Raw genomic sequence first — 12,048 nt, forward strand, 5'->3', positions numbered from 1 at the left:
TAATTGACTGTATTCAATGAGTACTCCAAAAACACACATTCTGGAGAAGCAATTGTATACATTACGTCTCTATCACAGCCATTGATTATAGAGTCCGTACAGTGTGGAAACAGGCCATTTGGCCCAACAAGTCTACACCAACCCTCCGAGGTGTATTCACCCAGACCCAGACCCTATTACTTTTACATTTTCCTGACTAATGCATCTAATCTACACATCCCTGGACACTATGGGCAATTTAGCATGGCCAATTTGCCTAACCTACACATCTTTGGACTGTGGGAGGAAATCAGAACACCAGGAGGAAACCCACACAGACACAAGGAGAATGTGCAAACTCCACACAGACAGTTGCCTGAGGCTGGAATTGAACCAGGGTGCCTGGCGCTGTGAGACAGCAGTGCTAACCACCCAAATGGAGCTTTTTGGAGATGCCAGGGATTGAACCCGGGCCCTTACACATTCGAAGTGTGCACTCTACCACTGAGCTACATCTCCAACCCCAAAAGTCTTATACTTTACCGACTGAGCTATCCTGGTTCACTGCTTAATGTGTTGTACTCCTGGTATGACACAAACCAACAATCTCCTAATCTGAAGTCAGAATAGTTTGGATTATCTTTCTCAAAATTTCATTGCTTGAATAACATACTTACCTGTTGTATTACAAAATTCAGATATTGCAATTATTCAAGATATGGGTAATACCTTCATACAGGGCATGAATTCAGAGGGATATAATCAGTTCACTCTCTCAAAGATACATGCTTGTCTAATCATAGTTGTATGCAATAATACAACAATAGATGAAGCGTTGATGCATTTAGTGGCCTGCAAACAGGAAATCTGTTAAATTCTGCTAATTTTGATTTTTGTAATTTTAGAGCATTAAAGAAAAAGGATTCAATAAACGGTTAACACGGTGAAAGGGTTTGGCAGAGATGTACAAGAAAATGAAAACATGCAATATATATTGGAGATGATTGAGAAAGAAAAGCAGAATTTTTTTAAAAGGCTGGAGATCCCAGAGGTCTGAGGTGAAAACAGAAAGAACTGGCAAAAAATAAAGAGAATGACATTGGTGGACAAAGCACACATCAGCAATATTATTTTCCATTCAAACCATTTGAAATCATTCTTGAATTTGCCTTAAAATGGATACCCATTTGGTACCAGATGTTTTGAGCTACAGTCAAAGTTCAATTCACTTCCAACAGGCAAAAGAGGCAAAACAGCTTAACACAATAAGTTCAACATCTTTCCATTGAACTCTCAAGAATTACACCATGAATAAATTGTAAGTGAACAGCTAGAATATTCAATCATATACTATCCATTAAAGAAGATGGCTATGGAAAGCAGAAAAAAAATCTAAAATATTTTATCTGGTCAACATTACTATAGGGATGTCATATTTGAGATTTAAGAAAGACAATTAAAAATAAAATACACGCAACTGATGTGATTTCTGAGATGTATGAGAACAAACAGATGGACAACATATGGCTACTGAGGATGTGTGCAGAAGGTAAGTATTCAAGAAGAGCATCCTCAAGAGTCAACTGCAGTTCTTTGGTTGTATACTTCGGAGAGAGAAACTAGAACATCTAGTAGTGACTGGAAGTCGAGCTGACATAAAATATGAGAACAATACCAAGATGTTGGCTGATATTAAATACAAAAGCGGTTGGAGAGCCATGATTACAGCCATGCTAAAACCATGGAACTGAAGAAGACTATACAATCTGCTTAATGTTTATACTGTGCTGCAAGTTACATTAACATTAGAATATGTAAAGACCTGAATCTGTACCTGCCCTTGAGCCTGCTCACCCATTCAAAATATTCATAGTTATTTTCTCATGAAACTCCTTTTCTATAATATTCCCTGATCAACAAGAACTTATGTTGAAGACTTTAAGTGCTGTGACAATTTATAAAGGTTGAAGTCTGGTGAATGCAATGGATTGCTTTGAATCAAAAACTTTGGGATGAAGGCCCACCGCCCACTTCAGAATTTGACATTGGATTCATAATGCATCCAAACAGGCCAGTATCAAATTGTCAATCCTTCCAACATGGCAGGCAATAAGAATAGGAGAGATTCCTGGTAAATCATGAGATGGAAAGAAATCTGAGCCTTAACCAGAGCTGTCTGCAGGTCGAGGCTACAACATGCAGGCAAAAGTGTATGTTGCCACAGCAAATTATTACTCTTTGAAGGGATCCTCACACCTGATCCTCCCACCTTTGAGGGGATGGTTGGGAGGATCAGGTGTGATTGTTGTCTCATTGACTAGAGAGCCTATGTAAATCAGATCGATGCCAACAGTACCTGTCCTGCTTGGGTGGATTTGGAACCTGCTTCCTTGCCCTACTCATGGTAGATATCACAACACTGTGGTCATCCCTAAAAAGGGAACAGAATATTTTTTAGCAATCCTAAGCTCATACATAAGGCTACAAGCAATAGATTATGTTAAAAATGCTCCAGCTGGCAACAGACATTTTTAATTCCAAGTGTTATACATTCGATCCTACAACATAAACGTAGTGTCTGATAAGAATACTTATTTCTTCCTTCCATTAGAAAATAATTAATTCAAATTAAATCTTCTTCGATTTGGGTTTATTTTAGTTATCCTAGTTTAATTTTGTTCATTTTTTTAAAGAAGTACAATAAAGAAAGTTTGGCCAAATTCTCCTTAATTGCAAAAATTCTCCATTCTACAGAGAACTTCTGCAGAGGAGTAATAATTTGGTTCAACATGTGATTTTAGTGGCAACCAGCAGAACCCAGACTTTATTTCTCAATTTACTTCATTTGATAAACATTTTTCAATATTTAATGCTACACTGAAACAAAATCATTATAATATCTCTTTTAAGTTGAATTTTTACCCAGTTAGCTTCTGCTACAAAAGTATTTGGAGTATTATCTATAAAACTACTTTATACAATTTTCCTGAACTATTAGTGGTGGATATTCTGAAACACCACATTGTGACTTACAATCAGTGTCAGTTTGTGGTCTTCAAGAATCAATAATAATCATAGCTGGGTACCTGAACAATCTAGATATAAAGCTTTTACTATTTAAAAGCCACTGACACCACCAACTGAGGTAATTGTATAGTGACAACCAGAAAGGAACAAAGTACCAAGGGAATAATGATTGCTGAGCAAGTTGTGGGCTCCTTGCACATTTAGAGCCAGGAGCTTTTGAAATTGACACTTATCAGCCAAACCTGTGAGCCATGGGGAGTTGTAAGAGAAGATGGTCTGGTGTTGATTGTAATGACCAAGAATTATATAATGAAAAAAGAAATTAGAAAAAACAATGATGGCAAGAAAATCATAAAGGACATATTATGTTTGGCTATCACAGAGGATATGGAAGGCTGAAATTGCTCTAAGTTATGAAAGGGGGAATGTTTGGAAGGAATAACAAAAACAATTGAATACCATTACAATTGATAAGAGAAGCTCCAAAGTATACCTCAGATTTATAACACATTGTATGCTATAATTTTAGGATCTATTTATAAAATGTCAAGGATAGTTTAAATACAGATAGTAATTATCTATTTGAAACAGTTCTGCCTGTAAGTATTAATTATAGCTATTAGCTGTAAAGAAATAAAGACTTTCATTCATATGCCATTTTTAATGGCCACCATACATTTCAAAGTGCACTTTAGCCATTGAAATACTTTCTGTAATGTGAGTACTATTGTGATGCCGGAGAAGCAGCAGTTTATTTATTCTTAGTAAACTCCTACATTAATCAACTTGAAAACTGCCAGATATTCAGATGAGGAGACAGTTAGGACTTGATTTAATATCTCTTTAGCAAGGTAGAAGTTCCGACAGTACAATGCTCCTTCAGTATTGCTGAGAGTGAACCTTGATTTTTATGATCAAGCCTTTCAGTATACATGAACCCAAAATCTTGTGATTCAGATGAAAGTGTTTTGATACGGTCAATGTTATAAATTATAAATGTTGTTCATCCCAGTATCATGTTTATAATGATAGTCTAATGATCAATCACTCTCAAGGGATTAGTGTACTCCAGGGATTTATCAAAAACAGTAAAACACATTATAGGTTATGAAGCAGATATCACAGAAAACCAACTGCTTTTTGCATGTGTTTGCTGTTTGCAAAAACAAAACAGACAGACAGACAAAATGTACACATGAAATCCTTAAGTGTGAACTTGCTTATAGTTAAAGTATACATGGAACCTTCCCCTCCTTTCCAAAAGGAAGATTAACTATTTACAATAAAAAGTCAGCCTGTGAGTCTCTCATGTAATGCAAATATGATTTGCTGATTTATCCAAATTTCATGATGGTGACTTTGTCTTGATTTGATTTATTACTGTCATGTGTATTGAGGGACAGTGAAAAGAGTTGTCTTACGTGCTTTACAGGCAGATCATCTGGAGGTTTCGATGTTTTCAATTGCCATCAGTGATACAGGTTGTGTATACATTAGCCCATATAATACATACCCTTGACCCTTGAAGTTTATCTACAATGATGTATAAAGCTATAATCTGAGCTCTATTCTTATTGATCTGACTGTACATTACATGCACATAGCTGACTGACTACGCTGTCTCCATTATACGAAGAGTAAAACTGTAAAGAAGGTATGTACTTGTCTCAAAGAACATTTCATGCCGTGAGGTTATGTAATGGTCCCATAGGTATGGGCCTGTATTAACTGGAATCTTTACTATAATGCAATATCCCTTCCCTTCCCCTTAAGAAATTGGAGCACTTTTCCAATAACATAAACACAAATGCATGTAGACATATCATCCAAATAACTTTCAAATAATGCTTTGGGAGTCATACAACAAGATAATACCTGTTCGGTGTACAGTTACCATGACTTGGAGGTGTAAATTTATTCTGTGGTGTGTTGTCTGTCATCATGGATGAATGTAAATCATTTGTTGTTGACATATGCTTGTTTTTTGGCAAAATATCTTAACTATCTGAGTCATCTGGATGGTTTATGGCATGCAGTTTGGGGGTGCCACTTATTGCAGAGAGCTTGTAGAATTACACCTTGATTGACTTTGAAGATTACAGACTTAGAGCTAGTTTTAATCCTTAGAAAGAATATACCAGTTTGTGGATTTGGTGGAAAGATTCAGGCCATGCGCTGATGTTGATTATTTTGAGCTGCTACAGCTGATTATCATCTGACATAGTTTGCTGAATCTACCCTGTTTGGCTGTGACCAAAGTGTGTAAGGTCAACATTGCTGTCTGAAATTGTTGGTGTTGCAACTGGTGTCTGGGTCACATTCATGCATCGTGGTAATCTATGAATTCTAATAGACCAATAATAGCTGGGCCAGCTCTTTCAAAAGTGTAAGAAGTTGCAGTTATCCATCAACATGATCCGTATTGACATTTAAGAAGGATTATGACAATGCATGAGATGTTAGTCCCATTGTAAGCCATTAGCTTATCTTGGATATATTGCACCACATTGTATCAATTTTTTGAGGACATCTTGTTTAAAATGTGTAAAGGGGTGATGTTGTCACCAGCATCAATGTTGATCTTGGCATAAAGTGAATCTTGTTCACTCCTTTTGAGGATATATCACTTGGATAGAGGCAATGGTTTCAGCTTTTCTAATGGCATGCATATGGTGTCTCAAGTTATGACATTTACTGTCAAACTGGGGTCTGTAAGCTGTAACATTATAGCTACCACTGCATTTTGTTGACATACTTGTATATCATTAAGGGAACTTTGGAATCTTCTTTAGTATTATTGCTTGTTTGGCCTTTCTTCACATGCCATTGTGGAGCATGGTAGAACAATTGTGAGTTTCATTGAGAAATTGGATTTCATTCATAATCTAGCCAAATTTGCTATTGTGGAACACAGTTTGCACATGGTACGAAATGCTGGAATAAAGCTGTCTTGATGGATATTGAAAGGCAGAATCTCCAACCAACATTGTATTCTTCTCAAAACTCTGAAGGAAACTGAAAAGGAACTAAAGAAAAAGACCTCATTGACACCTCTAAACTAGTTTGATGCCAGAACTGTGATTCATTGACTGTGTTGTTGTTTTCCAGCCATAACTCTTGTCTTAACTCTTTGTGTGTCAATTTGTATGTGCGTGCAATACTATTTTATTAAAGGGGTAGAATTTAAGTTGGAGAGTTATAATTTAGTACTGTGCATTTATTTTCCACCATCTGTTTACAATAAGTAGCTATTTTATTGTTTAGTACAGAAATATAATGAGTATTTTATTCTATCTGGTCATGGTATATGCAAAGATTTGTAGCTTGGGTTCCGGTTGCAGTTGTGGATATGTTTGCCAAGTTGAAAGGTTGCTTTAAAGACATTTTGTCCCCTTTCTAGGTGACATCCTCAGTGCTGTGGAGTCTCCTGTGAAGTGCTGCTGTACTGTGTCAGTTGGGATGTATCTGGTTTCATTCTCACTGCTTCTGGTTCCCGGTTCCGGTTGCTCGCTGCGGTGGCCAGTATATTGGGTCGAGGTCAATGTGTTTATTGATGGAGTCCAGGGATGAGTACTATGATTCTAGAAATTCTCTGGCTGTCCTCTGTTTAACTTGTCCTATAACTGTTGTGTTGTTCTAGTCGGATTTGTGGTCCTTTTCATCTGTGTGGTTAGCTACTAGGGACACCTGGTTGTGGTGTTAAATGGCTAGCTGATGTTCATGAATGTGGATCACTAGTTGTCTGCCTGTTTGTCCTATGTTGTGTTTTTTTTAACCTAGGTTCAAGAGTTCGATAAACTAGGGAATTTGAATGTTCAATTAAATTTTTGTACTTGCGATGATATGATTTCCAGCACACTACCATAGTGAGTCGCGACATAGAATTAACTAGAACTTAAGTTGATCTTGTAAAATCTGAAAGAAAGGTCATGATCTTTGCAGTCATTATTAGAATTCCATTATCCAAATATCAGATTATCCGGCAAGATCGCAAGGTCCCAATGCTCGGCTAAACTATGCATTCAATTATCTGGAATTCAATTAATTGAAAGAAATATTCCCTGCCCATGTCCTTTGGATAATTGAGGTTCCTCTGTACTGGAGGATTTTATTCTTCTTCATCTTTCAGTGTCCAAGTAAGAAAAGGTTTGACTGCTTGAAATTCTTTGTCAACTATCTCCTGATCCAAAAGTAAGGAATGTTTTTTCTTTAAATAACTGAAGTTCTAGCAGAATGTCTCTGGTGTGCCAATCCACATTCAGATGCTTGTTTTCCATCTTTCTTGTGCTGATTTATGTTTCAAAAATAAAAACCTATATTGCAAAGTATTGTGCTTTCTGTTTTGTTTTTGCTGCCTTCCTCTGCTCTATTAATAAATATTGCTGGTCCTTTAAAAAGTTGCAGGCTTGTGCCTGAATGTGTAATTAATTTCCAAAAAAGATTGAATTTTGACTACATTTTCTCATTCTCTTTCTGACTTTTCCAAAGTTGCAGATTCAGCTGACAACTTGAACAATGAAATCTTTTTAATATAAAAAATCACATTTCACAATTTTAAAAAAAATCTTTTTGTGCCAGGAATGTTTTAATTAGGTAGGTGTTTTCCTTTCAGTACATTTCAAACAACCTTTTATTTCATATTGGAGCTGTCTTGAGTATCATGTAAATTTTCATTTTCTTTTTTGAAAGACAGAGGAAGTGTAAAATACAACTTTTCAGAACAAGTATGTAACATTTTCATTTTAGTTAATTTTTTTTAACTTCAGTTTTGAACTCATAAAATTTGATGCATGACTGATAAGAAAATTATTTTTACAACAGTCACACTGTAGTCACCTTTTTGAGTCTTGAACACTTGTGTATTGCCATTTACCTAGCTGCCACTAATAACTTGTCCCTGTTGCCACAATAATGTAGCTCATGCTTTCTTTAATGTTAGCCATGTAATATATACCACAGATAATTAGTTCTTGTGAAATTAGATATCTTGAAGTTTATTTCCAATACTAGGTATTTACAAGATAGAAATATTGCAGAAGTTCACATGTAGTCTGATTTCTGCGCTTAAATATGTTACTATATGTTACACAGTTGATTGAGTTTACTGACTCTGTGAAACACAGGGAGTGTTTGAGGGTGAGGCAGCTACCTTTATATTGGAATATCACAAGTCAGGAAGTCATATCGTTGTTTCAAAATGTACAGGCCTGTCTATCAGATGTCACAGGACAGCTGTCAGTGATGCCAGCTGCCTTTCTTTTTGTTTTGTTAAACTTTTCTTTCATGGAATTCAATTATTGTTCAAGAATTTACGTATTCTAACACACCACATCCAAACTTTACAATAGATTAGCTTCTCACAAATCTTATTTTTTCATCTCTTTTTATGCGATTCAAATCTTCTTGGGGTTTATTGTTTTATTTATAGAGGTTTAGAGATGTACAGCACGGAAGCAGATCCTTCGGTCCAACTCGTCCATGCCGACCAGATATCCAACCCAATCTAATCCCACTTGCCAGCACCCGGCCTATATCCCTCCAAATCCTTCCTATTCATTTAATCATCCAGATACCTTTTAAATGTTACAATTATACTAGCCTCCTCCAATTCCTCTGCCAGCTCATTCCATGCACATACCACCCTCTATGTCAGCAAGTTGCTTCTCAAGATCTGTTTTATATCTTGCCTCTCTCACCAAAAACCTATGCCCTCTAGTCCTGGACTACCCCATCCCAGCAAAAAGACTTTGTCTATTTATGTTGTCATGCCTCTCATGATTTTATAAACCTCTATAAGGTCACCCCTCAGCCTCCAACACTCCAGAAAAAACAGCCCCAGCCTGTTCAGCCTCTCCCTATTGCTCAAATCCTCCAACCCTGGCAACATCCTTGTAAATCTTTTCTGACTCCTTTCAAGTTTCACAACATCCTTCCGATAGGAAGGAGACCAGATTTGCATGCAACATTCCATAAGTGGCCTAACCAATGTCTTGTACAGCAGCAATATGACCTCCCAACTCCTGTACTCAATACTCTGACCAATAAAGAAAAGCATACCAAATGCCTTCTTCACTATCCTACCTACCTGTGACTCTACTTTCAAGGAGCTATGAATCTGCACTCCAAGGTCTGTTTGTTCAGCAATATTCCCTAGGACCTTACCATTAATTGTATAAGTCCTGCAAAGATTTGTTTACCCATAATGCAGTACCTCACATTTATCTAAGTTAAACTCCATCTACCACTTCTCAGCCCATTGGCCCATCTGATCAAGACTCAGTTGTAATCTGATCTTCTTCACTGTTCACTACACCTCCAATTTTGGTGTCATCTGCAAACTTACTAACTATATCTCTTATGCTCACATCCAAAATTAAGACAAATTAATTAAGTTTTATAGAGCTCCAAGTGCCTCTGCTATATCTTCATCTGTATACATATTGTTGTTTCACAGAGACAGGCAACATTATCTCAAAATGTTTGCCTCTTCTTAGTCCAGTATATCTTTCTCCTTTATATCCTGCTTTAATAATTGAATAGCCTTTTCAATTATTTTCTCTCTCTTTTTATTGATGACTCTACCTTTTCCATTTGCTGCTTTGGTAGTTGTTTCATTTCCTCAATGACTTGCTGAAGTTATTTCAGTAGAGAATCAATTCTGGTATTCAATTCTGAAAGACTGTCTCATCTGTGAATTTACAATTTCTTTTAATATGCACCTCCAGCTACTTTTGCAGGCCTCTGAACTTTTTTTCCAGCACTGCTTCGAGTTCAAGCCATTGTTTCTATATCTGTTCCTGCCATATCTAAATTGTTTAACAGACAAGTTTATTTCAGTCTTCCTGTAAAGCAATACCAGGATTGATGGTACACATCTTGACATTCATCCTGCCTCCTTTTTTCTCATTCTATTCTTCAGTCACCTAAAGATTTCATCATAACAGAGATTTTACTTTCATAGTTCTGAAGGAGAACTATACTGGATCTGAAACATTAATTATGTTTCTCTCTTCACGGATGTTGCCAGATCTGCTCAGTTTCTCCAGTATTTTCTGATTTTGTTTAAATTCTAATGGTTTGCTTTCCTACATCAGATAGATCTAAATTGAGAAACCCATTGCTCTGAATGCTGCTTAACATTTTAAATTATGTTAGGACGTCAGCCGTGTCCCAAAAATTTAAACCTGTTGGTATTGTCTACATTTTGTCAATGTGTCTTTGACTTTTGATCTGGCACATAACCTGGTCACTTGTCTTTCTCAAGAGAGTTAAACTGTCCTCTTGTTAGTGATTTGTCTGATTAATAACACATTGTATTTTAGACAAGACTGCCGACTATATGTTTCACCTACAGATTAACTTACTTGCTGAATCTTCATGTGTATTAGGCAAGCGTGCTTCCCACATTGTTTCACCATGTCATTTTCATTTTCATATAATCAAGTACTCATCAGGGATTAATTAACTCTGTGGGTTAGATTTTTATTTTATAGATGGCAAAACATATTGTAAGTTATAAAGCAGATACTACTGATGCAAGCCATCTAGCTTCTTTGTGTGCAGCTTGCAAATGCACAGTTCACTACCTGGCTGGCAGCATTGCAACATTGTATGTGCACAATGTATGGAGTTAGTAAAAATGAACTCTCTTAGAACATTCGGGTCCAAGCATAATGTGCTACCACATCGTAAACACAAAGTACAAATAGCTTTTTACAGAAGCAACAGCACTAATATGTTCAATTCTACTGTTATTTCAAGAGTATGCACAGAGAATGCATTACTACTGCACATGAAGGCAAGTAGTGTCATAGAAGATTTGATTTATCTGTAATAGCACGGAAATCAGTGCACACCTATTTAACAATATTGATCCAATTGCAAACTATGCTAATAGCTGTTGATTTGCTGGCAAGATCTGAATACTGAAAATTCATCCCGAATAGCAATTGATTGCACTCCATTTACTGTGGAAGAAATGCAATTCATATAGTCACCTTATGGAATCATTAGACTGATAAATTCAAACATAAAAACAGGTTTATTAGCAGTCTGTGTTTGATCTAAGGTAAACTCTAACTAAGAATTTTACGAAATGCCTGCAGATTTAATGCAGTTATCTATCAAGAAATGGCCAAAGAAAGTTAGAGATTGATTGGATTGGTAACCATTTTTAGCAGCTGCTGAATATGGGACAAGAGTTGGATGAGTTGAGTAAGAATGAATTTAATTAAGAATTTTACAGTTTAATGGATCTCAGCGCAACTGCTTATGACAGATTATATGGAACCCTACTCTGGAAACAAGTCAGAACTTTGTCTAAAGCATTAGAAGGCGATACATTAGGAAATACATTCAAAGCAACCCATACTGTAAAAAAAAGAACACCATATAGAAAGCAAACCTTAAGATGGACTGATCTAGTATATACTCATACAACACCAGATTATAGTCCAACAGGTTTATTTGGAAGCACTGGCTTTCAGAGAGTTGCTCCTTCATCAGGTAGCTTTGGAACAGGATCCTCTTCCAATGATGAAGGAGCAGTGGTCCGAAAACTAGTGCTTCTCAATAAATCTGTTGGACTAGAACCTGGTGTTGTGCAATTTTTAACTTTGTCCACCCCGGTCCAACACTAGCACCTCCACATCATAGTATGCACTCAGCAGGAGATTAATGTGCAATAAAAGGTTTATTTTTCTTAATTGAATATGCTTTTTATAAAAGCAAAATAGTCTAGATGCTTGATGTAGCAAGTCTAAAATTGAAACTGAACATGATGGCAGATTAGGTACAATTTGTGGACTGAGAAGCAAAGTTAAAGTTTCGAGCTGATGACCTTATAGCAAATCTGAAAGGAAAAAATAATGAGTTGTGAGCTGTTTAAACAAGAACAAAGGCAGGGAAAGGAGAGAAAAAGGGAAAGTAGAAAAGGAGGTAAGCTGAAGACACCAGTAATTAAATGATTGTGGGGTGATGATGCCATTAGACAAAAGGAGTTGGTGGTAGGACAATAATAATGTATCTAGATGACTATAAATG

At 36.4% G+C, this 12,048-nt stretch overlaps 1 non-coding gene across 1 annotated transcript; it reads right to left on the reverse strand.

Annotated features, from left to right (window-relative positions):
* Positions 1-426: 426 nt before the first annotated feature.
* trnas-cga (transfer RNA serine (anticodon CGA)) lies at positions 427-498 on the reverse strand. Its single transcript has one exon. It is a non-coding gene; the product is annotated as a tRNA-Ser (tRNA).
* Between the last annotated feature and the right edge of the window lie 11,550 nt (positions 499-12,048).

This window comes from Hemiscyllium ocellatum, chromosome 7 (assembly GCF_020745735.1).
Source record: "Hemiscyllium ocellatum isolate sHemOce1 chromosome 7, sHemOce1.pat.X.cur, whole genome shotgun sequence".
NCBI classification, from domain to species: Eukaryota; Metazoa; Chordata; class Chondrichthyes; order Orectolobiformes; family Hemiscylliidae; genus Hemiscyllium; species Hemiscyllium ocellatum.